The sequence below is a fragment of the Stenella coeruleoalba genome, assembly GCF_951394435.1.
Source record: "Stenella coeruleoalba genome assembly, chromosome: 5".
Classification (NCBI taxonomy): domain Eukaryota; kingdom Metazoa; phylum Chordata; class Mammalia; order Artiodactyla; family Delphinidae; genus Stenella; species Stenella coeruleoalba.
Genome location: NC_137150.1, coordinates 30,118,156 through 30,144,572, shown reverse-complemented (window position 1 = coordinate 30,144,572; position 26,417 = coordinate 30,118,156). Strand labels below are relative to the sequence as shown.

Below are 26,417 nucleotides of genomic sequence, written 5' to 3'. Positions count from 1 at the left end.
TACACACTGAGCCCTTGGTATAAGCCTGGTGCATAGTAGTCTAGTCTATTTATATTCTTGCCTTTCTATAAAGTTGCATGTAAATCACTCTGGACAAGTGATTATTGATCCCATTGTCAGAGCTCTTAAGGGTAAAACTATGAACCGTTTGTGTCTTCTGAATCTGTGAATAATTCTCCTAATCTGGAAATTTCTCTCTTAATGTTGCTTAAATCCCAAGCTGCTGCTTTTTACTGATTCTCATGCTAGTCTGAAATTGTCTAGTCTGAAATTGTCATTACTTTTGCTTTGTTCTCTAGTACTCTGATGTTAAAGCAAATACATTTTTTTTTTTTTTTTGCGGTATGCGGGCCTCTCACTGTCGTGGCCTCTCCCGTTGCGGAGCACAGGCTCCGGACACGCAGGCTCAGCGGCCATGGCTCACGGGCCCAGCCGCTCCGCAGCATGTGGGATCCTCCCGGACCGGGGCACGAACCCGTGTCCCCTGCATCGGCAGGCGGACTCCCAACCACTGCGCCACCAGGGAAGCCCGCAAATACATATTTAATTGTATAACTTCCTTTAATGTGCATAGCACTTGTTGTGTCTGTTTTGTGGTACTTGTTAGCATATTTCTTTTCTCCAAAATGAACATGTAAGTTCTTTAAGAGAAAGCGTATGTTTTCTAGATTTTTTAAAAAGTTATCTTTTATTACCATTGTCTGTTTTTAAAAAAATTTAAAAATTAATTATTTTTGGCTGCATTGGGTCTTCATTGCTGCACATGGGCTTTCTCTAGTTGCGGTGATCAGGGGCTACTTTTCACTGCAGTGTGCGGGCTCCTCATTGTGGTGGCTTCTCTTGTTGCGGAGCACGGGCTTCAGTAGTTGTGGCTCACAGTCTCTAGAGCACAGGCTCAGTAGTTGTGGCGCAGAGGGCTTAGCTGCTCCACGGCATGTGGGATCTTCCCAGAACCAGGGCTGGAACCCGTGTCCCTTGCATTGGCAGGCGGATTCTTAACCACTGCGCCACCAGGGTAGTCCCTGTTTTCTTAATTTTATCTCTCATACTATCTTAGCACAGTGCCTTCCACATCATAGGCACCTAGTAAATATTGACCAAATGAAGGAATAAACATAAATGCATGAGGCTGTCAGAATAGCTGGTGTGATCTCAGGCTGCCCTCATAGAAACAGGATCTCCTGACTAGGAGAGATCATAGAAACCGGTATATGTTCAGAGAAGAATGGTTAAGGTGGTAAGATGAAAACCACGATTATACGTGGAATAATTGAGAAAGAGAAGATTTTCAGTTTGTAGAAGAGAAAACTCATGATAGGAGACCTGGGACGGGGAGGGTAGGAAATAGTAGTTCCTGATACTGAAATGTCATGTGAAAGAGGGAATTAATTAGTGATCCCAGAGCAAATATGTAGGAACAGACACTGGAGATTACATATAGAGAGATTTTTGACTCAATGTTAAAAAAGAATTTTCTAACAATCAGAATGACTCCCAGGTGGCTGCCTTGAGAAGGAATAAGTTTTCTGTGACTGTAAGTTCAAATGGAAACTGTACTATTTGTTGGGGTTGCTGTAGAGGCTAGAGTTAGTTTCAAAGAAATTGGAGTAGATGAACTCCACAGCCTTTTTCAACTCTCATGGTCTTTAATTCTATGCATATTATTATAATTTGTATATAGTTACCCTATAGTAAATATATACATGTTAATGTATATACTGTATTTGGATAAAGAAATATATATATATGTATGTACTTATCATATAATCTCATTATTATCATATTGCCTAAATTAATGAAGGATGAAAATTTCAAAAACTTGATCCTGATTATTTAAAACATACTACTAACATCCTTTTTTCTTGAGGACAACAGTTTATAAAATATTGTTCTACATGAACACTGTGTGCTTAAACTACAGTAAACAAGTTTAATAATGTTGTTAGCATCTCAAATGTAAATAAATATTTTTTTCAATTTCTAAATTGAATCTAAAAAGAGAAAACAAGTAAGTGAACCAGAGTCAGCTTGTCCTGATTCAGATGAGTTGTGATGTAAAGTTCAGGATTTCATTACCACTATCACCATCATCGCTAACATTTATTTAGCATTTACTGTATACCTAGCTCTGCTTTAAGCACCTCACACATATTAACTCATGTACTTCTCCCAAAAAATCTAGGTAGATTCTGTTATCCCCAGTATATTTTTTCATATTTTATTTAGAAATAATTTCAAACTTACAGAAAACTTGCATGCATAGTCCAATGAACTCTTGGGGTGAAGGGTAATTCTTATATATACTTCATCCCAAGCTCTCCAATTATAAACATTTTACGATGCTTGCTTTGTCATTCATTCATATACTTTCTCTTTTTTTCTGAACCAGTTGATAATAAGCTGCAGATGTGATGCCTAATTACCCCTAAGTACTTAAGTAGGAAGACTACACTTAAGTAGTTTTCCTTAAAGACAAGACACCCTCCTGCATAACCACAGAATTATCACCAAAATGAGGAACTTAAGACTGATATAATTCTGCCATTGAATCCACAAACCTCATTCAATATATGCCATTTCCCCCAATAATTTCCTCTTCAGAAAAATGTTTTTTATTTCTCGTCTGGAGTTAAATCCAGGGTTATGAATTGCATTTAGTTGTCCTGTTTCTTTAATCTTTAATTTGTGACAGTTCCTCATTTCTTCCTTGTCTTTAGTGACCTTGACATTTTTGAAAGTTCAGGCCATTAATTTTGTAGAATGTTCCTCATTTAGGTTTGTCTGATGCACGTTATGCATTTTTGGCATAGTTACACATTTTTGTCAGGAAAATGATAGAAGCAATACTGTGTTTTTTTCAGTGGATCTTATTAAGGGATACAATATTGATTTGTCTTTTTGCTGGTGATGTTAACTTTGATGACTTGGTTAAGGTGATAACTTCTCCACTGTAAAGTTGTTATTTTTCCCTTTGTAATTATAAGCATTTTGTGGGGAGACACTTTGAGACTATGTAAACATCCTATTCTTCAACAAACTTTTGGTCACTTATTTTATGATGGTTCTTGCTCAAATAAATTATTACTATGATGATTGCCAAATGGCAATTTTTCCAATTCCAACATTCATTTGACCTTTACTAGTTGGTATTCTGTTGTAAGGGAGAGTTTTCTCTTCCTTTATTTATTTATTTGTTTGTTTATTCATTTATTTACATTAGTTTGGACTTGTGGATTTCTATTCTATTAGGTGGATTATAACCAATTACTATGATTAATGATTATTGACTTTGATGCTGAAATTGTTACAGATTTGGCCATTCGAATCCCATTCAAGCTGCTTCTTGTGTTGTTTTGACATCTCTATTATCAGAGTACTTTCTAGTGTAAGATGTTCCAGGCTCATCTTGTACTTTTCCTGCCCCAACCATTTCAGTCATTTCAAAAGCTATTTTTCCAAAGAGCCCAGCTTCCTTTTAGTAGAGAATGCAAGATCTGGGTGCTAGGTGTGGTCATTGCTACTGGAGTATTGTTACTTTAGGGCCATCTTAGCAGACAGAACTGGGAAACTCTTAAGCACATCTATATTTATTTCTATATCTATTCATCTATTTATATTAAAATGTGTTTATTCTAATATCTTCAACTGCACTCCAACACCACAGTGCTCATTCTAGTCTTCACCCTTTTTCTGTTTGTATCTTCCTTCTCTGATGGTAAGAAATCTGGTTCCCATTATCTTCAGGGTATTGAACTATTTCCTCATTCTCCCTTTATATAACCAATATCCTGACCTCGTGGGCCATCCCCTTGGCCCCAATTTCCTCCTCAGACCCAGTCTTGCTGCCTCCACCAGCCTCCTCACAGCCTTAAGTTACACAGCTAGAAAGTGGTGGAGCTGGGGGGGGGGGAATGCAAAGTTGCTAATTACTTGACTGAGAGCCCTTTATTGGGACTTCAAGCCCAGGGGTATCTATTGTGAAACTGCTCCTGTGAAGATGCTCAAGGAAAGGGGGCCCTTGGGCTAATGGGATGAAGATTTAACCAGGCAGATTGGCAGCCCTCAGGACTGTGCCTTCCATGAGAAACTTGGAGAGTGAAGGATGGAAGCTGCCAAATGATGCTACCTGCCAAGAACGACAGTGAGGGGATTCTCCAAAATTGGTGCAGTTCAGTAATCAGCCAGCACCTCCACTGCAACAAATCTCCACTATGTTTTTACTATATTGAGAGCACATTCCGTTAGGACAGAAACATATCACTGTGCTATTATTTTTAAAGAGGAAATATTGCTTTTATTAGCAGCTCCTTAAATTGAAATTCTAGGAGATGGATGATGGTGTCCGCTGTTTTAGTGCTGACTCCATTTCCTGGTCCAGAAGATCAGAAATCTGTTCATGTTTTAGAAAACAGCATGAGGTCCATCTGTTCAGGTCAGATTTTTCCACATTAACACAGAGATTTATAGAGTGGTAACTTATGTAAGAAAAACCAATGATGATTATATTCTTTGCTGTCATTTAGGATCCATACTATTTTTTTTTGTTAGCCCTGAAAATATAATAAAGCACGCACACATGCGCAATGAATTAATTCTTTCAAATACTATGTATAATAAAGGCATCCTCCTTAGTTTATGTAGTATTTCACCTCTGTTTTGGTTTGGGTTCTACACACCATCCATCCAGTTTCTCTCTGTAATATGGTCTGTTTATCCACAATTTTCTTTGCAACAGAAGGCACAGAAATATAAGAGCTACATTTGGCTTCCTGGGTGACATTTTGTCTAACTGAAATACCGAGTAATGACTTTTTTTCCTCTAATGAAAATAGCTTGATTTTTTTCCTGGATTTTAAAGTAAATGCATGCTTATGTGGAAAATTAACCTAAAAAGTAAAAAGAAGAAAGTGCTGAATAATTGAAATTTCACCATCTGTAAGTATAGATATAAATTGTTTTATATAAAGTCATACCATGAATACTCTTTTATACCCTTCTTTTTCTTAGCAATGTGACATGAAGGTTTTTTAATGTCTATATATACATATATAGTATCTTTTGTGATGACTGCATAATATTGCATTGATGTTTTTATTTAACAGGTCCCTCATTAAAGGACAATTAGGTTATTTCCAGTTTTTCATTGTGTAAAGAAAGCCATGATGAATATCATTACTTGCCATCTTTATGTACTTTACTAGTGATCTCCTTAGGATATATTCCTGGAAATGGCATTGCTGGGTCAAAGAGTTCACACATTTTAAATTTTGGTACATGTTGCTGGTAAAATTAACTCCTGATGGGATGGATTATACTGTGCTTTTCCTTCCTATACAATGTCCCTGCCAGTGATGGGACTTTATAAAGTCTCTTTTCAGCTTTGCAGTAGCATTATATATTTGTGTGTGTTCTCTAAATAGCATTAAAGGAGTGGAACGACTTTAATAAATGTAGGTATGCCACTTAAGCAACCAGATGTTGTCAAGTTTCATTCAAAATCTGACTTACAGTTTGAAACAAGTTGCCATCTGTTCACCATTTTTCAATTGCTTTACGTTATTTGAGTTTAATAAAATTTGAGATGTGAGTGGTGTCTACAGTGTGAAGAATCAGTTATGATCAAATGAAACCAAATGTGTACAATTTTGAACTGATTCATTTGGCATTTTCATAAATCTTGGCCTCGAGAAAATTCAGGCTTGGCTTTTTCATGGATAAACAGCAGCCAGAACAGGGCGAATGTGAGCAGGTGGTATATGTAGTATTTGAGGGATTTGAGAGTAGGCTGTTGATCCTGGGTGTTCCTTTTTTGTTCAGGGACTGGTGTAAGACCTGGGGGGTTGGCAGCCTTCTTTGAACTCAGCTGGGCTATTTGATCCTCTCTAGTGAGAATTAGGTAAAGAATAAACAACCAATAAGTACAACTTTAACAAGATATCAGAACAGCGCTGTAATCTGTTTTATATTTAATTAGCATCTAACCTAATTGGTGATTTAACCACTTAGATACATACAGAAAAGATCATGGAAACAGAAAAGGATCATTTTATTCCTTCCCCTCCCCCTTCTAGCGATGACTTCCTGCCACTCTTGACAGATTCACCCAGCACAGCTGAATTTAAAGATGCTGATTCACTGTAAACTAATTCTGCTTTTTTTAAAAAAAAAAAAGACAGTAGGGGGCTTCCCTGGTGGCGCAGTGGTTGAGAGTCCACCTGCCAATGCAGGGGTCGCGGGCTCGTGGCCCGGTCCAGGAGGATCCCACGTGCCGCGGAGCGGCTGGGCCCGTGAGCCATGGCCGCTGAGCCTGCGCGTCCGGAGCCTGTGCTCCGCAACGGGAGAGGCCACAGCAGTGAGAGGCCTGCGTACTGCAAAAAGAAAAAAAAAAAAAAAAAAAGACAGTAGGAAAGTAAGTGGTAGATGATAAATATATATTCAATGAGAATGGCATATTTTATGCAAATTGATAAGTCCACTGCTTCAGAGATGAGAAAGGCTCTTTCCTGGAGGGGGAAGTGTCGATTATAATCGGTGAAAGACTCTTGCATTTCAGCAAGTTCTTAGCTGCCAGCCAACACATTCATCACAGTGTGCCAGAATGGATTTTAAAACGGTACAACATAAATTGCTCTTTTCCAAATCAGGCATCATCACCCTCACACAAGCCAAGTCAACCCGCTGAAAACTGCCACATAAGGCTTTTTTTCAATCTCAGTTAACCTTTTCCTTTCCTGGTATGCACGGTTCATTAGAGTCTACTAAAGTCATTAGCCACGATTGAGTACAGAGGAGACGGGCTTCTCCAGTTTTGCCTACACAGCAACTAGCATGCCCAGAACTTCCAAGGTGATGGTAACATAGAATATTTAGGCCAGCTCTAACCAGAATGAGAACTCTCATCCCTAGCCCCCTTTCCCACCTTCTGCTCCTACAAATTTAATGATTTCTTTTTTCTCATTCTTTGTCCTTCCCAGAGCCAGCTGTTGACTCCTAGCAGCTCCTGCACAGCTGATAGTCCCTGGCTATCCCTTTCCTAACCTCCTGCCCTAGAACTGTCAGCTGAGTCTCCAGCTCAAACTTGCGCTAGGCCTCCTGTTTGGTGCATCTCTCCACTACTCCTTCCTGCCTCTCCCCGACCCCATACCCATCCCATCCGATCTCTCTCCTTACCTCACCTCATCTCCAAGTCATTTAGCTGTAATTCTCTCCTCTCCTATAACCCAGACTGACACAGCCCAGCAACATCCTGAGGCCTTGCTCTCATTCTCCCATAGCCCAGCATAGCGCAATTCTTCTTAGCTCCCTTAGACCACATTCTACCTTGTTCCTCCCGGCCTGGCCTACTCTGGAATCCAGGATCTATTGCCCTTCTTAGTTCAGCTAAGCAGCCTTCATCCCCAGCTCAGCCAGCCACGACCCCAACTTCAGCCTATCTCAGCTCCATCTAAGGAGCCTTGACCCACATCCACTTGGGCAGCTTCTGCTATTCAGCCCAGAATAAGGATTCTTTCTCACCTAAGTATCCCTCTTCTAAGCAATGTTAGCTAGCATGCTGAGGAGTTTATCATTCAGCCTAGTGTGCCCCGAACCTCTTCTCACCTGGAGTGAGTGAGCTGTCATACCGTTCCGGTGCTGTTGTGCATCTGTTAGCACAGGGAGTGATCCTCACACAGGATGTCACCACAGACCTGTCACCAGCAAAATAGAGCAATGATGATGGATTTAGAGTGGTTCATCCACATTCCTCCCCTGTTTCTTCTAAGTAAGAAGGTGAATTTGAGGGCTTCCCTGGTGGCACAGTGGTTGAGAGTCCGCCTGCCGATGCAGGGGACACGGGTTCGTGCCCCGGTCCGGGAAGATCCCACATGCCACGGAGCGGCTGGGCCCGTGAGCCATGGCCGCTGAGCCTGTGCGTCTGGAGCCTGTGCTCCGCAGCGGGAGAGGCCACAACAGTGAGAGGCCCACGTATCGCAAAAAAAACCCCAAAAAACAAACAAAAAAAAAAGAAGGTGAATTTGAGAGACGGTTGGCAGGGTCAGGAGATGCAGTTATTGACTATGGAGACAAAAGCTAGCTGTTGCTACAGTAATACAAAAGTGAGCCCTAGTGAAGAGCTGGACTATCAGGGTCAGAGCACCAAAATCAAATTCCACGATGCAAGAAGCTAGCTATCCCTCAGACTCCCAGAGTAAATTATTTTTTCTCAAGAGCAAGAAGTGCATGGATAGAGTGAAGGATTACATATCCTACTAATTTTTAGGCCAAATGTCAGTTTATTACTGGCCAACAATGTGAATATAAAGATCAGAATTCATCCCCAAGGACCCCCAATGTAACATTTTGGGGATAAACACCTAAGAGCAGCTACCATCAGTTATATTCACAAATTATGTGTGAAAAAACCCAGTTTATAGCCAACTTAAAGTCCAGTCTAAGATTGTATCATTTTTACTCTGAAAAATTTAAAATGTGGAAAGTAATCACTTCTGGATAGTGTAAATGAAAATACTAAGTAATTAAGCAATCATTTCAACACAGGATTAATAAAATATAATATTTCTGTCAAATATTCAGATGACTACTTTGAAGTATTTTGAAGTAAAGACGTTGTCCTTATTTCATGAAGTAACTTCTAATATATTAACATTCATTGCTCTTAAGTGAATTCGAAGTATAACTTATTTTAGCCACCGAAACATTTTGAAAATGGAAAAAAAAAAAAGGTAAAACCAAGACTTTTTTTGGTCTTTTAAATTCCAAATGCTCAATGCCAACCTTTCAGTGAATACCCTTACTCCCTCTGTTCATTCAGTCTGATTTCATTGCCATTTCCTTATTTCTTTCTTGGTGGGTGGTTCAGGATCTCTTTCACAAGACAAGGAGGCATGAGGAATGGGGTTGAAGGGCTTTCCTATTTTTAGATTGAAAATTCTTCAATAATGTAGCTCAGATGAAAGTTGTCTCAATCCAAGAAGTTTGCAGGGATGCTGACCCCTCTCCCAGATATATCTTGGCTGGGCTGCTGTGACAATCCTGGGCCAGCATGGGGCCAGCATAGAGTCCAGTGGCAGGCCAAACCAGGAGAAGGCTTCCTCAGGGTTCTGGAACCAGTATCTCTAGCACAGAGACTCAGAATTGCAGCCAAGCAGCAAAGATAACAGTGTGAGGACAATCTCAGAGGTGAAACCAGGACAGAAATGGGAGAATGAACAGCAGAGCTTGTGATAACTGATAGCAGGATGGGACAGAGTTCAAGGAGCAGTTGTAGAATGCAGTTCAGGAATGAGTCTTTATTTTTGTTCAATATTTGTTAAGTGTGCTCTGTGTGCTAAGAATACAAATATGAATGAGAACTCTCTTGGCTTCGTGGAACTCACAGACCACAAAGGAGATTGTGACTTGGCAAACTCCCTTTAGGTGGTGCCTAGATCTGTTGAGAGAGTAGGCATGGCAGATTTAAGGAGCTACCCTGGGCTGTTGCAAAACCCAGAAAACTTGAGATGTGCTGAAAAGTCCTGCCCAGCATGGATGTGGGAGGAGATGGAGTCATACTGTGATGGCTCCTGACTTCTCTGTGGCTCTGAGTCTTCTCAGAAACAGCACTTTAAAAAAATCAGAGGTCTGAGTGACTTCTAATACTTGTCTCTTGGCCTGGTTTGCTAGCTGGGCCTAGATGAAGATTTGAGTAGACAGAATGCGTAAGGAAGTTATAATAAACTTGCCTTGATAGTTGTTTTTCCAGAGAACTATCTAAGTAATCACATAAAATTTAAAAGGTTTCTAGCAGAAGATGGCTTGAAGGAATTATTCGGATTCTGTCTTAATTAGCAGTCCTAAGTTATTTACGATTGACATGTATTTCTTCAGTATGAGCTCAAAGTGCTGTCTACCCATCTTTATGAAAATCTTAATGTTATTCTTACTCCAGACTACCAACCAATCCTGGTTGATTCTTTCAAAAATCGATTCTAACTTTCTTGATAAATTTTAGGCTATTTTTCTGAAACAATAACCACATGAGGAACAAAATGTAAGCAAATTGTCTACTATGAATTACTGTTGTTCACCACCCTGTCTCGTCAAGAAAAGAATTAATAGCAATTTAAGACTATTGGAAGGGATCACCAGCATTATCTTCAGTCTTTGGTTCATTAGACTGGCATTATGTATGAATGAATACTCTTCCATAAATTTCAAAATATTAATGCTTTATTGGCATCTGTATTAAAATAATATTGTTAAAAGCAGAATAAGCAGGAGAGGTTCCTTGACTGGTGGGATTCAGTTTTACATATCACATGGTGTAATACACAGTGCATCTGTGTATATGGCAAGGTTTAGTTACAGATAACAAAAATCACTCTGGCTCTTTCAATCAGGAAGAGATATAATATAAGGAATCAGAAGTCTCTCAAATCATTGGAAGGGCTGGAGGAGCAGATTTTAATCTGGGCCTCCAGGCACATTTCCTAGAGTGCATTGTTTTATCCTTTAAAAAAGTTCCAAATTTAGAAATCTGTAAACTATAAGTAAGCCTTCTTGCTATAGAAACAGATCAGAGAGGAAAATAACCATTTCTTCTATACTAGTAACAAAATCTTCACAGTACTTGGCTAACATGAAGGAAGCAAGCTAGTACTTATTCAGCACCTGCTATGTGCCAGGTATTGTTCTAGATGCTTTTGATCCATCTTTTCATTAAGTCCTTAGTAATAACCTTTCCAAGTTAGTAATATCAGCCCATCTTACAAATGAAGAAACTGATGTTTAGAAAGGTTACACGATACATGCCCAGGCAGAAAGTGATAGAGGTAGAATTCAAGCTCAAATCTGCTGCCTCAAGAATTGGTTAGACCTGTTGTCCAGCATTGGTTATTTTTATATATATATAAATTTATTTATTTATTTTATTTTTGGCTGTGTTGGGTCTTCGTTGCTGTGCATGGGCTTTCGCTGGTCGCAGCGAGTGGGGGCTACTCTTCATTGCAGTGCGCGGGCTTCTCTTGTTGCGGAGCATGGGCTCTAGGTACGTGGGATTCAGTAGTTGTGGCACACGGGCTCAGTAGTTGTGGCTCGCGGGCTCTAGAGTGCAGGCTTAGTAGTTGTGGCACGTGGGCTTAGTTGTCCTGCGGCATGTGGGATCTTCCCAGACCAGAGATTGAACCCATGTCCCCTGCGTTGGCAGGTGGATTCTTAATCACTGCGCCACCAGGGAAGTCCCCCAGCATTGGTAATTAATCTATCTGGTGGTATCCAACCAAAGTTCTGATTCAGTATTTAATGACTACATCCAACAGGGCAGTTTACTCAGCCCTTGAGAGGTGTTTTATAATTCACTTTATTTCTAGATGATCCATGAGGATGTGGTTGTTAAAAGCAGATGTCTCAAACAGTATCACAGGGGTAAGCAGCCAGCAAATATTTTCTATGTCAGGCTAAAATAATCTTGTCCATGCCACTTGACCCAGAACTTTGTAGTCTCATCCAACACTTTTCTAGATCTTAAGAAGATCAACAATTCTTTCTGGGGAAAATCATGGATTACATGCAGGCAGTTATTTTCCACACCAATACTAAGTGTTTGGATCTTTTCTCTAAGAATACAAATCTGATCTTTAGACATTCACAAAATGATGGTGTCTGAGTTTTCTGTTTGATGCTGTAACAAATTACCACAAACTTGGTGGCTTAAAACAACATGAATTTATTATCTTGCAGTTCTGTAAGTCAGAGGTCCAGTTCGGGGTATCAGTGGGCTAAAACCAATGTGTCGGCAGGGTGTATTCCTTTCTGGACATTCTAGGGAAGGATCCACTTCCTTGCCTTTTCCAGCTTCTAGAGGCTGCCCACACCCCTCGACTCATGATTCCCTTCTATCTTCAATGCCAGCAACAGCAGGCTGAGTCCTCACATTGCGTCACTCTGAATTTGCTTCTGTTGTCACATCTTCTCTGTCTCTGTTTTCCACTTTTAAGGGTCTTGTGATTACATTGGGCCCAACCAGATAATCCAGGATGGTCTCCCTATTTTAAGGTCAGTTGATTAACAGCCTTAACTCCATCTGCAATCTTAATTCCCCTTTGTCATATAAGGTAAAGTTCTGGGAATTAGGATGTGGACATCTTGGTGGGGCTTGGGGGGCATTATTCTGCCTACCATGGATGGTTACTTTGCAGAGTAGTATGGAAGAAAGGGCTTGGACCTTGGACCTGGACCTGAATCTTGTCTCTACCATTAATTAGTTATGTCACCCACTAACTGGCAACCTCTCAGAACCTATTTCCTCATATCTAAAGTGGAGATTATAATACCTACTTTCATAGAGTTGTTTTGACCTTTAAATGATAAAATAAAGTTCTTAATATATGCCTGTCACAGAATAGAGGCTAAATAATCATAGCTATCCTTATAATTAGAGAATCTAGAGCCATATTCAGGATGAAACAATCCAAAAGAGTACTTCCCAGGTACTTCGAGGCATCTGTGCTTGATATTTCCTGTGGTTTCATTTTTCCTTTAACTCTAGTTGAATGGTTGCCTCAAGTCCTTTCAAAACCAGTGTATTGATCCTAAATAAACACAAAAAATGAATGAAGACACACTTTATCTCACTATTGGTCTCAGCTCGTTTCTCTCTGTAGATGACGTCTGAACAGAGAGCAAAGAGGAAACATGAATCCTCTTGACTTATCTCTTAGTTATTCTTTCACAATCTTCCCCTGGCCATCAAAAACTGTTTCCTCATTTACATTCAGGGAAAACGTCAACATTGTTATCTGTACCTTTTCACATATGTGACTTTTCCTGTGATGGTTATGGATCTACCCCTGTGTAAAGGATCAGTGGCAGCTGGTCATCCCATTTACCTTTAAACTCTCAGAAAGCTGAAGTTAATGATTGACCTATTGTGTTCAGAACCCAATATTGGATCCATATTAACTAGCCATTAAAAATGGTGTTGTAGAATATTTAATGACATGGAAAAATGTGTACAATGCACTGATAAGTAAAGGGGAAGTTATAAAATAGGATAGAGTGGTTGATACCATGTTTGGGGAAAACAATGTTCACAAATAGAAAAAGACCTGGAAGGGTCAGTAGTTATCTCTGGGTGGTAGGATTATGAGTTGTTTTTATTTTCTTTGCTTTCTCACATTTCTCAATTTTCTACAATAAGCATATATTGCTTTTGTAATAGGAATAAACAAAATGTGTTTTTTTCTAAAGGGCTGATGGTGGTAAATAGCTTCTCAGTCAAGCTTGTCCTGAGCAAGCCCAGGGAATCCTGATGAGGAACTGCTGTGGTCTTGTTGGTGGGACTCACTTGACTGGGCCAAGCTATGAGACATGCTCTGGGAAGCAGGGAAATAGCAACTGAAGTTCAGCCTGGTGATGCTGAAAGACATGTATCTCCACACCCTTCTTAACTGGTTGATAATAGTTTAATTAAGAAAAGTAGATAAACTTTATTTAAAGAACAGCTCCAGTTATGCCTGAGGAATTTAATATTAAAGAAAATATGGGAGACCTAGCAGCATAAATAGAGCCAGAGGCAGAGAAGCTAAACACACACATTCCCTTAATAGCTAAACTGCTCACCCTAATGTTTTATTATTCTTGAAATGTTATTAAGGACTTTAAAGTATTTTAATGGATAAGGCTCCCTATTTGGGTTACTAGCCATTTAAATCCATTTATTTATATTACTTATATTTTGTTCTTAACAAAATTTGCTTCATTAAAAAATAGTCCATTCATTCAACAAACAGTTATTAAGTACCTATCTCATGCCAAGCATTGAGCTAGATGCTGCAAATATAAAAATTAATAATACCTAATTTTAATACCTGTGGGGTTAAAACCCTCACAGATCTAGCATAAGAGAAAGACAAAAACACAGTTGTAATTCAATGCATTCAATAAATTCTATGATTGAAGAACTGAGGTGGGCATCTAACTCAGACTGGGGTGGGAAATGGGCCTAGGGAAGTTTTCCAGAGATGGTAACATTTAATCTGGGCCTTGAAAAATGAGCAGTAATTTATCAGGTGAAAAAGCAGGAAAAGAGTATTCCATAAAGAAGGAACAGCTTATGTAAAAACCCAGAGCCATGAAAGAGCATGACATAGAGAATTTCCTGCAGTTTGGAATAGCCAGAACTTTTGTGCTTATGGAGGACAAGCAAAGGATGAGGCTGTGATGGTTAATTTTATGTGTCAACTTGGCTGGTCAAAGATTATGCTCATGTTTCTGTGAAGGTGTTTTTGGATGAGATTTACATTTAAATCAGTGGATTTGAGTAAAGCAGATTGCTCTCCATAATGGAGGGTGGGCCTCATCTAATCAGTTGAAGGTCTGAAGAAAAAACCTGACATCCTCCGAGGAGAAAGGAATTCTGCCAGCAGACTGCCTTTGGGCTTGAACTGCAACTGTTCCCTGGGTCTACAGCCTGCTGGCATACTCTGAAGCTTTTAGACTTGCCAGCCTGCATAATTGCATGAGCCAATTCCTTAAAATTATTCTCTCTATATAGGTGTATATATGCACATCCTATTAATTTTGTTTCTCTGGAGAACTCTGACTAGTAAAGAGGGTAAGGGCAGAGGACAGGGAGAGTTCTTCTGAACAGTTCTGCAGTTTGATGATCACGGGAAACTGCAGGTTTTCAGCTGCCTACCATTGATTGAGCAGTGATGCTAAGACACCAGAAGTGGGTATGTGGGCCTATAAAAATCCTATAGAGATGTCAGTAGTCAACATCATTCCCCATTCTTTTCCATGTCTTCCTCTTCTTGGTTTTCAAATCCATTCCATTCCATCTAACAAACATTTATCGAGTGCCAGTATGTGCCAGACACTGTGTTAGGGGCTGAGGATATAATGGTGAGAAAGTCTGCTATCACGAAGTGTATGGTCTGGTGAGAAAGACAGGATATAAACAAATGAATGCAGGGGCAATGGGGCACAAAAATTGGAGAGAACAGGGAAGACTTTGCAAAGGAGGAAGTAACACTTGAGCAAATCACTGAAGCACAAATGTGAGCTCTACAGGTAGACAAGGGCAGAAAGGGGGAGGCCCATGTCATTCCAGGCAGACAGAATCATGTGAAAAAAGATTTAAAAGTTATTGAACACTTGCTAAGTGCAAGATACTTAGTGTTTTGTATGTATTAACTGATTTAATATTTTTATTCTATCCTATTATTATCGAAATTTTACAGAAGAGGAAATAGGTAAAGATGTTCAGTAAGTTGCCCAAGGTCACATATTTAATAAGTTCTGTAGCTAAGATTCAAATCCAGACAGTCTGGCTTTAGTATCCACCCGCCCCCCCCCCTTTTTTAAATTTCCATCCCTGTGCCACTCTCTGTCTTCCTTAATCATGTAGCAGCCACAGAGTCATTAAATCTTTTTTTTTAATTGGAGTATAATTACTTTACAATGTTGTGTTAGTTTCTGCTGTACAATGAAGTGAATCAGCTATATGTATACCTATACAGATTCATTAAATCTTAAAGCCAGAAGGTCCTTAGATAATCTAGTTGAGTGGTTCTCCCACAAGAAAATTATACATTAGGATTATTGGGGAGGTTTTTGAAAATACCAATGCCTTCCTTTCTCCCCTGCCCCACGCTGGAGGAAGCACTACATTTTCCCCCTTTCTTTTCTTTTCTTTTTTTTTTGGCGATATGCGGGCCTCTCACTGTTGTGGCCTCTCCCATTGCGGAGCACAGGCTCCGGACGCACAGGCTCAGCGGCCATGGCTCACGGGCCCAGCCGCTCCGTGGCATGTGGGATCCTCCCGGACTGGGGCACGAATCCGTGTCCCCTGCATTGGCAGGCGGACTCTCAACCACTGCACCACCAGGGAAGCCCCTCTTTTCTTTTTTTTTCCTATTTAAATAAAATTGTGGTAAAATATAAATAATACAAAACTTACCATTTTAACACATTTTAAAAATATTTATTTTTATTTTTGGCTGCATCAAGTCTTAGTTGTAGCACGTGGGATCTTTCCTTGCGGTGCGAGGGCTTCTCTCTAGTTGTGACATGTGGATTTTCTCTCTCTAGCTGTGGCACGCGGGCTCCAGAGTGCATGGGCTCTGTAGTTGTGGCGTGCGGGCTCCAGAGAGCATGGGCATTGTAGTTTGCGGCACTCGGGCTCAGCTGCCCCGCAGCATGTGGGATCTTAGTTCCCTGACCAGGGATCGAATCTGCGTCCCCTACATTGGAACGTGATTCTTTACCACTGGAGACAAGGGAAGTCCCTTAACAAATTTTTTAAATGTTCAATTCAATAGCATTAATTACATTCACAATATTGTGCAACCATCACCACTATCTATTTCCAAAACTTCTTCATTACCCCAAACAGAAACCTTGTAGCTGTAACTCCCCATTCCCTTTTCTCCCAGCCCCTGGTAATCTCTAATCTATTTTCTCTTTTTATGAATTTGCCTATTCTAAATGCCACATATAAGTGGAATCATACAGTATTTGTCCTTTTGTGTCTGGCTTATTTCAGTTAGCATAATGTCTTCAAGGTTCATCCATGTTGTAGCGTGTATTGGAACTTCATTCCTTTTTATGGATGAGTAATATTCAATTGTATGGATATACCATATTTTCTTTATCCACTCATCGGTTGGGGCACTAGGTTGTCCCTCTTTCTAAAAACACATACTGAGGAACCATTGCTTTTTAAAACTGAGGAACCATTGCTTTTTAAAACTTAACAATGTCACACACAAGGAGAATAAAATGACAGAAGGAGGGCTTCCCTGGTGGTGCAATGATTAAGAATCTGCCTGCCAATGCAGGGGACACGGGTTCAAGCCCTGGTCTGGGAAGATCCCATATGCCGTGGAGCAACTAAGCCCGTGTGCCACAACTACTGAGCCTGCACTCTAGAGCCTGTGAGCTACAACTACTGAGCCTGCGTGCCACAACTACTGAAGCCTGTGTGCCTAGAGCCCATGCTCCACAACAAGAGAAGCCACTGCAGTGAGAAGCTTGGGCACCGCAAGGAAGAGTAACTCCCACTCGCCTCAACTGGAGAAAGCCAATGCACAGCAAACGAAGACCCAACGCAGCCAAAAAAAATTAAATAAAATAAATTTTTAAAAAATGACAAAAGGAGGCAGGGGCTAAGTACCAGATGACACTGGTAAAAGGCCCAGAGGAGTGACATGTATACATTTTGGTTTGGATGACAGGAGGCTAGTTCTTAGGGTGGAGTTCTAGTGGCAGGGGTGCTCACATGATTGAGGCTTTTCTCCTACTTTCCGCACAGATGTTTTGTCATCATCACTCTTGCTTCCTGTCAGAGAAATTATGATTTCAGGAAAATGAAAATAGCTTATTCTGTTATGAAAGTGGAATGTGACTCTGACAGTGATAATACTTTGTCCTTTAAGGGAATAAAATAAATATCATTTTCCCTGAAATCATTTGCATGAATAAGTGGCAGTTACTTCTGGGCTAAGATGTCAGACAGGGCTGTGTCTGTGGGAGACAGGAGTAACGTTGAGAAGGTAAGATGGAGAAAGAGGGAGGGGATTGGGGAGAGGAAAGAGTGAGAGAAGAGCAGGGAGGAGAGACTAATTTGGGGCACTAGGTGACAAAGTTCTAGACAAAACTTTGGGACAAATTGTCTTCAACAATAAGACCTACTGACCTGCTCCTCGTGGCCTACCTGGTGCCCTTCACATAGAGTGTGTTCAATAATATGTAACGAGTTAGTTTCCTAAAGTGAGTACTTACCTTTACTTCCTTTTAAGTTATTGCAGTTCAAAGTGAGGTAGGCCATTAGTTTTCTCCAAATATTTTGTTTTCCACCCTTCCCCAATGCTCTCCCACTCCAAAACCTCCTAAGATTTCACTTCCTCTCAAAGCTGAGTTAACCCATGTTTAGAATTTAGCACGTTGTCTGTACAAATGTAAATATCAATACATCTGGCTATTGATAGTATTGTTATTATTGACTTCTTCCATATTTCCTTCTGTTTTCACTGGATTTTAGAGCCATCAGTTGTGCCTTTCTTTATTGTTTGTTTTCCCATTCTTGCTTTTATGCTAATTCTAATTGTTTCCATTAGAGCTGAAAATGTTTTCATGATCTCTGGCTAAATCAAGATCTTGTCTTCTTAGTCTTTTTCTGAGCGCTATTGCAAGGATGCTTTAATCTAAGTGTTACAAAGGAGAAATTGATAATGTGCCTTATTTTTTGCTTTTCTAAGAGAGACGTAGATGGACTGTTGTTTGTCAGGCAATAATCTGATGCAATATGAATGCTATTCTAATTGCAATTTCTGCCATTATATATGGTATATCTATCCTAAGTAATACATCTGAGTAAGAATGATTCTGTCCTGGTTGCTCTGAAATTTCCTTTTATATTTTTATAGAGATTCAGTTGGTTTACCATAGAAGACTACTAGACTGTATGTCTCCTCTTTTTTTCCCCCTTTGGTTGAATTTGCTTATGGTAGTTCCTTTATAATCTGAGTATTTGAAATATTATACAATTAACTTTTCTTGCAGCCCCTCTTTTACATCTTCATAAAACTGTTCCATTTCATGATTTGACTTATTTCATTTTGATCATTTGCCACTTAACACACAATGTGAATATTATCAACCTTCTAAGAAGGGCAAACATCTACTTCTTCATGATAAATCCCTCACTTTCTGAATGTGACTGATTTAAGAAAGGCATGCTCTTTATCTTCTACTCTGTTATTTCTCACTTATTATCATTATTCTTGTCTTTCAAGTTCTACTTTATTAGTTTATTTAAGAACTGATTTTCTAGTTCCAGAGGTTGGAGCTTAGAAGGAGGTTCTTTCCTCTCTAAAGCAGTGGGCCTTTACACAAAGATACAGTCCCAAAGAGTATTAATAAAGTACAAGCAGACTTAAATGCTGCCTCTAGTTCTCCTGATCCTCATGAGTTGCAGTGGGGAAGAGAGTGAATCCCTATTCAAAGAGGGGTGTTAAAGGTTATGCTAAGCTGGGTTCATCATAAGGATTGGTAGACTCGTGCTCACAGCCTTGAGGCCGCAGAATATGGGCCCCTTTTCATCAGTTTGGAGGGATGAATGGCTTCTCTCAATAGTTCTCAGGAGATATGTTTAACAGCACAGATCCTATGCATGTCCTGATGTCTTACAATATCCTGGAAAGGTGGTTGTTGGGTCTTCCCTTTCAGGTGACCAGTTAGGTGTGGTCTTTTCATTTTCATTCAGCGGCAAGACTGTCCAAGCACACTGGGGGAATAAGGTATCTTAGGACTGGGCTGCTCAGGTATAATGTAGTAACCTATCAGTTTGTGATAAATATTTAGTTCAAAGCCAGTCTGATTCAGTGAGTGTCAAATACCACATCAATGCCCACATTTAAACCACTGTATTATAATCAAGTTGTACTAGCCAGCTTTATATCTAAGACTGTTTACCATTTTAGGGATCAGTCTGGTAACTAAAGAAAGAAGCTCTGATTACCAAGTGGCATTTGCTGTAGGCACCATAAGGAGATTTTCTAAGGATTCCCACCAAGACAGTAGGGATGGCACTGTTCGTTTTCTCAGCCTTAGGAGAGAGGTGATCTTGGGCCTTAGGTTGTGGGATGTAGCTTAGGAAACAGTACCTCTTTTAGATACAAATACTGCTTTTTCAGGCTTGCAATACTGAATTGCGCCCATTGTTCAAGCAGACACCAAACTATGTATCCTTTTAGTCCATTTGCCCAACATTTCAGGTTGATACATTTGTAGCTGGATAGGCTAGTCTTCTGGTCCTATTGTTTGACATTCCCTCTTCTCAGCTGAGTTGCTCTATGCAGCTGAAATGGACACCTCTGCCTGGGAGGGGACAGCCCCACATAAATGTCAGAGCAACTGGAGCCATGAAATTAGTTCAGATTCTTCCTCTCTGTAAGGAATGAGGAGAAACTGAGTTGGCATATTGGTCAGAACAACTTTGAGCAGGTGGTAAAAATTTGTGATCACTGAATTGCATGGTGGTCTCGCATGGGAGAGATATCAAAACACTAAAAGTGTGAAATCATTAAACAGACAAACTGAGAGTTGAGTTAAAAGACCCCAACAATTATCATCTAAAACTTTCTCTTAAAATAGACATAATTATTGCTCTAGTTGGTGGCAGAGCTAGAACTCAAAACCAACATTTCTGACTCAAATTTTTAATCTCTGGAAAAAAGTTTTGTTTTTCTCCTTCTCCTCTTTACTTGTCTATATGTTACATATGTTTAGAGTCCCAATTCAGGCATCCTTTCCACCTGGAAACCTGCAAAGATCCCCCATATTTGGGTTACATGCCCTTTGTATGTGCTCCAACAGTTTCTTGTACTTCATGTAGTTACTTGCATTATTAACTTATTAAAATATTAAATTTGAATTACTTGTTGTCTCTTCCACTAGTCTATAAGCTCTATGAGTGCTGGGGCCATGCCTGTTTTATTTATCTTCATATTTATAGAGCCTAGAATGGTGCTGGGCACATGGTACCTCAGTTAGTATTTATTGAAATGTTCACAGGTTGAAAGACTTAAATGTGCAAAAATGTAATTACTAGTCAGGATTCCAGATTCTCTTCAATAATTATATTTCAAAGGCTGAAATTAAATGAAAACTAGGGAGAATGAATAAGATCCTGGGACTTCCCTGGGGGCCAGTGGTTAAGACTCCATGCTCCCAATGCAGGGGGCACGGGAAGATCCCACATGCCACATGGTGTGGCCAAAAAAAAAAAATCTTTATGTATCCCTTTAGTATAAGATGGCTTTTGCATCAGTGGGATACAATATAATATTTTTTAAAATATATTTATTTTATTTTTATTTTTGGCTGTGTTGGGTCTTTGTTGTTGCGCGTGGGCTTTCTCTAGTTGCAGTGAGAGGGGACTACCCTTCGTTGCAGTGCGCGGGCTCCTCATTGCAGTGGCCTCTCTTGTTGCCGAGCACGGGCTCTAGGTGCGCGGGCTTCAATAGATGTGGCACGTGGGCTCAGTAGTTGCAGCCTGCAGGCTCAGTAGTTGCAGCCTGCAGGCTCTAGAGCACAGGCTCAGCACTTGTGGCATATGGGCTTAGTTGCCCCATGGCATGTGGGATCTTCCCGGACCAGGGCTTGAACCTGTGTCCCCTGCATGGGCAGGCAGACTCAACCACTGCGCCGCCAGGGAATCCCTATACAATATAATATTAATGGTGTTGAGAAATACCTGGAATATATCTGTTATAGACTAATCCACTGAGAGAAATGAACAAAGATGACACAGTTCAAATAACAGTTTAAAGTATACAGTTGGACTAGGATTAAATACATTAATTTATACCTAACAGGATGTTGACTAAAACTTTCCTCTTCATTATATATATATATATATATATGTATGCACACCACCACACACACGTATGTATAACAATCAAAGTGATTCAGTTATATATATGTGTGTGTATGTATATGTACACACATACATATAACAGAACCACTTTGCTGTACACCAGAAACTAACAGAACATTCTAAATCAACTATACTTTAATGAAAAAAAAAAGTTTCCTCTTACCTCAGAATGAGAATCCAGGATCTCACAATGGGGGACAAAATATCCCAGTTTCAAAAGCCAATCATTTTGGTCCAAATATAAGAGGCCTTTTACTTTAACTGTCACTAAGACCACTCTTCCTTCCGATTCCTTAAAATACTAGGGAGGGAAATAGGGTGTTCCAGTTATCTATTGCAGGTAACAAATCACTCCAAAGCTTAGTGGCTTAAAACGACAACAATCATTTTATTATCTGTCATGGTTTCTATAGATCAGGAATTTGGAAAGGACTTGGCAGGGCAATCCTGACTCAGGGTCTCTTATATACTTGAAGACAGATGGGTGGCTGGAGTTCGAACAGCAGGGGGCTGGAGCAGCTGGGGGCTTACCAGGAATTTCTCTCTCTTCAGGTGGTCTCAGGACCTCTCCATGTGGTTTCTCTACATGGGCTAGTTTGAGCTTCCTTACAGCATGGTGACTTCAGAGCAGTCAGACTGCTTACTTGGTGGCTCAGAGCTCCAAGCACAAGTATTGCAGCTAGGAAGGAATAGCTATATTTCCTTTTATGTCCTAGCCTCAGAAATCATAATAGGTCACTTTTACCATACTCTATTCGTTGAAACAGTCACAAAAGCAGGGCTACTTTTAATGGGAGGGAATATAGACCCTACCTCTCTATTTAATAATGTCAAACTCACATTTTACAAAACCAGACATGTAGTATGGGAGATACTAGACTAGTGACTCTCTTTGGAAAATGCAGTCTGTCAAAGGGATCATATTATCTATTGTGGGTCCTTGGTCTAAGAAGAATGTTGTGCTTTTTCCTAATGGGGAGGGGACAGGGATGTTCCTCCTTAGAGCCAACTGAGGGTGAAAGTTACCAGATCATTATTTACAATGATTGGGTGTGCTTTCTCGTTCTCCAATTGGAAGTCTGCTTAGACAGCACATTTTAATTTGCTCTTTGCTTGCTCAAGGAAAGAGAAAATTGGAGAGAAGGGGGAAGTGGTGAGTGGCCTATATACTCACTGGAGTGGTAAGGATATGTGACTTTCCTGGGGTCAAGTGAATACTTTTGGTGCCTAACCAAGAGAACTGCCCACCCGGCAAGAGGACCCAAACAGCAAAAACCTGTGGGCTGGGCTTCCCTGGTGGCACAGTGGTTGAGAATCTGCCTGCCAATGCAGGGGACACGGGTTCGAGCCCTGGTCTGGGAAGATCCCACATGCCGCGGAGCAACTAGGCCCCTGAGCCACAACTACTGAGCCTGCGCGTCTGGAGCTTGTGCTCCACAACAAGAGAGGCCGCCGCGACAGTGAGAGGCCCATGCACTGCGATGAAGAGTGGCCCCTGCTTGCCACAACTAGAGAAAGCCCTCGCACAGAAACAAAGACCCAACACAGCCAAAAATAAATAAATAAATAAATAAAATTTTTTAAAAAAAGCAAAAACCTGTGGGCCATAGCCCCAGGGCAGGAGACTCCCCCACATCAGGAATTTGTGCACTGGGGAGGCTCTACAGAACTTACGTAAGATAGCCTGCATTTGGATGCCTGCAGCCTACAGAGTATCAATGGCCTATCAGAGTTAGCACAGAAACAAAGACAATAATCAAAGAGAGAATTTCACCATGTATTAGAGTCAGGGTTCAACCTGAGACACAGAACCAATAGGAGATTTATTACAAGGAATTGGCTAATGTAACTGTGGTGGCTGGATAAGGAAGTTTGTAGTCTGTAGGGCAGGCAGTCAGAAAGAAAAGATCAGGAGCATGTTGGAACCCATGAGCAAAGGCCAAAGTTTCTTGTCCACAGGTAGTAAGGAAAGGAAGGTCATGAGCAGGCTAGAACCCCAATGGCATGAATTGTTTGGAATCTGTGAAATCATGGAAAGCCTAATCCGTTTTTGGAAGGGCTTACTTGATTAGGTCAGGCCCACCCAGGATAGTCTTTCTTTTATTAACTTAAAGTCAACTGATTAGGGACTTCTATCACATCTGCAAAAACCTTCATAGCAGCACTTATATTAGTGTTTGATTAAATAACTAGAGAATGTAGTTCAGCCTAGCCAAGTTTATATATCAAAAAGCCATCACACAACAGCAGCCACTGTGTGAGATATGTGTCTTTTCCTTTTCCTTCCTCCCTGTGCCAATACACCAGGGGAGCTGGAGCCTAGAGAGATGGAGGAAGTGCCCCAGAGGTAGACCATACTGCCCTCCCAAGGACTCCAAAAGGAGGGAAAGGGAGAAGGAGTAAACCAACAGAATACGTCCTTCCCCTATTTGTGCCCCTGGAGCTACAAATCTGGCCTGCAGTGGGAAGGGGAAAGCTTTGAAAGGATATAAGACACAACTTTAACAATTTTAAGCAAGTGGGAAGTTATGGGATCTAACTGAGGTATCATTAAGATATTTGCTGACTAGCAAGGAAAAGAGATTTAACAGCAAATTTGGGTACAATGACTGGAGACAAAATTCCACTGATTGAGACAACTAAATAACAAAATGATGAGATTACAAAAATTAGAAGAACTACTGCAGATGTTAAACAAAGAAGAAAAAAATAAGTGGCTAGAGTGGTTAGGGAAGGCTTGTTTCTAAAAGGCAAGATTTGGACTGGGCCTCCTTAAAAGATGAGCAGTATTTAGAAAGTGGGAGCAGAGGGGAAGCTAGGGAGAATAAAAGCTTAGAGAAACATGTACATGTGGGGAGTCAGGACAGGGAGAACACTGGACTGATCAGAGCAAAGTATATTTGTTAAGGAGCTAAGTATCGATAGGGGCTAGACTAGGCAGGGTCTTGAGAGTTAGGCAGAGGAGTTGAGACCAATGACGTAGTTGGTAGGAAAGCTTGTAGGTTCTTGAATGGAAAGCTTGAGGGAAGTTTTTTGTTTTGTTTTGAATCTGTTAAAGGCATTAATGTGACAGTGGTATAATATAGTTGGATTTTAGGGCAGAAGGACTGGGATCCAAGAGGGCTAGTCAGGATGCTGTTGCAATATTCTAGATGGGAATTCATAAAAACCTGATCCAGAATCACAAAGGTAAAATGGAATTGGAGGAGAAAGGAAAAATCTGAGAAATATTTCAAAGACAAAAACAATAAGATTGATGACCAAATGGAGTGTGATGGCAGAAAGGATAATTGAGTATTCCTTGGTTTCTAGCTTGGGGAACTAGAAAGATGGTGGTATTTCAAACATAAGTGAGGAATTTAGGGAAGGAAAATCTATTTGGGAGACCAAGACTGTTAATTCAGTTTGTGATTATTGAAGCTAAAGTCATGATTTGAAGTGGAAATATCCTAATAAAAGTTGAAAAAAGAGAACATCCAGATTAGCCTGATAGCAATATGCATGAAGGACTGCAAGTGGGGGGGTCCATGCTAGGAACTGAAGGGCTTGGAGGCACAGGTGGTGTGTTTTAAAATGACTCTTCCAACTGAAGGTGGTGTCATTTAGAAGAGAAAGGAGTAAATAGGAACAGTTGGTTTACCCAGATGGTGTTAAAGAACAAAATAGGATTTGATTTCTGGACCATGGTTTAAGATCCTAGAACTGGTGAGTTTTTGGCAAGCAACAGGGAATATGTCATGAAGACAAAAAATAAGAAGGTTTCCTTTTTAAAAATTTTTATGTTTTAGAGGGGAGGGGAGAAATAATTGGGAAGGAAATAGGAAATTGTTCTTGGGGAGAGGGGAAAGAACTAAAGAGAACTAAGTGAACAAATACAGGTCTCAAAGAAAGAATAACATTGTAGAAGACACCCAGTGTTTCAAAAGAGTTAATTATAGGTGAAAGGAAGCTGAATTTATTAATATTCATTGAGAGTTTACTATATGCCAGCACTATGGCAAATCCTTTATATGTCATGGACATCCTTCTATGTCAGTAAAGGTCCGCATTGTCATTTAATGGCTGCATAGCATAGTATCGAGGGTCATTCTGGTAAGCTACAATGAACTCTCCTATTCATACATTTTCCCCACCTTTTTGTATGCTCTCTTTTTCTCAATAACAGATGAACTTTTCTTTTTAGTTTGTAATTTAATTTTAAACAATTATCATGATTCAAAAAATACAGTAAAAAGTATACAGTAAAAATGTTTCCTTCTATTCTTGTTTCCTGTCCCACCCCAATGATTATTAGCTTCCTTTATCTCTTTCCATAATTCATTTGTTATACTTTTTATATTATATAAACAAACATAAATATGTACTCTTATTTTTTCCTTTTTTTAAAAAAAAAACATAAGGTAAAATGCATCTTGTGATCATCTCTTTAGGGTAAAATCTTAGATGTGATATTGCTGAATTAAAGGGTAGTTTTAGTTAAAATCTTAAACATATTGCCCAGTTGCTCATCAGAAAAGCTGTATATAGCAAAAATGCATGAATGTCACGAAATCCATTTTATTTATTTTCTAATTTCAGTGCATCCCATATATCTGAAAATGTATCGGAAGCCAGAATAAACATTTTAAAAAATCACTATAATTTGTAATATAAGACTAGTTTGGGTATCATACAGAAGTGATTATACAAAATAATTTGGACTTAATCATTATAATTTATAATACAGACAAATGGACACAATGAGAAGGAAAGGTTTGATCTATGTTGTCGTTTATTTTTCTGTGTTTATCTTATTGGATGCATAGAGAGGGAGGAATGAACAAATGGAAAAATATCAGTTGTTTGTGATGTAAAGAAAATACAGCTTAATGAGACAAAGAAAAATCAGAATGAGACATAGGGGCAGACTTAAGATGAGAGTGAAAAAAGGGTAGACAATTTCATTGGGCTTCATACATCTGATAAGGCATATTGCCAGATCATCTCTTCCTATTAC

The 26,417-nt window shown here is 39.9% G+C and overlaps 1 protein-coding gene across 3 annotated transcripts in view; it reads left to right on the top strand.

Annotated features, from left to right (window-relative positions):
• Nucleotides 1-26,417, top strand: part of SLC35G2 (solute carrier family 35 member G2) — a 32,407-nt gene that overhangs the window by 4,485 nt on the left and 1,505 nt on the right. The window lies entirely within an intron of this gene.